The 380-nt window shown below is 23.2% G+C and overlaps 1 long non-coding RNA gene across 1 annotated transcript in view; it reads left to right on the forward strand.

Annotated features, from left to right (window-relative positions):
• LOC118164231 overlaps nucleotides 1-380 on the forward strand; it is a 13,672-nt gene that overhangs the window by 467 nt on the left and 12,825 nt on the right. The window lies entirely within an intron of this gene.

The raw sequence follows: 380 nt of genomic DNA on the forward strand, positions 1-380 counted from the left end.
TAAAAAAAAAAAAAAAAAAAAAAAAAAAAAAGCAATTAACTAGTTAATTTACCAATTAGTTGATCTAACTTTAGCCCCATTAGCTACATTAGCTACTGGGAATAATTTTGTATAGTTTTGCTTTGTTTTCTGATAAAAAACATAGTTTCTTTTTTGTGTTAATGTTGCAGAACACCTTCATAAGTTATTCAAATATTTTCTTTCTCCATTTTATACAGTTGGAATGAGACAAAATCGTGATTTATTAAGATTTTTAAAATCTGATTCAGAAGTATTTATTTTTGTAATCTGTAATAGCAGATAACATCTAATGACAAGAAATCTATAATAAAACAAGGCCTTACACTTTTTTTTTTTTTTTTTTTTTTTTTTTTTTCCTG

This window comes from Oxyura jamaicensis, chromosome 1 (genome assembly GCF_011077185.1).
Source record: "Oxyura jamaicensis isolate SHBP4307 breed ruddy duck chromosome 1, BPBGC_Ojam_1.0, whole genome shotgun sequence".
In the NCBI taxonomy this organism is placed as follows: domain Eukaryota; kingdom Metazoa; phylum Chordata; class Aves; order Anseriformes; family Anatidae; genus Oxyura; species Oxyura jamaicensis.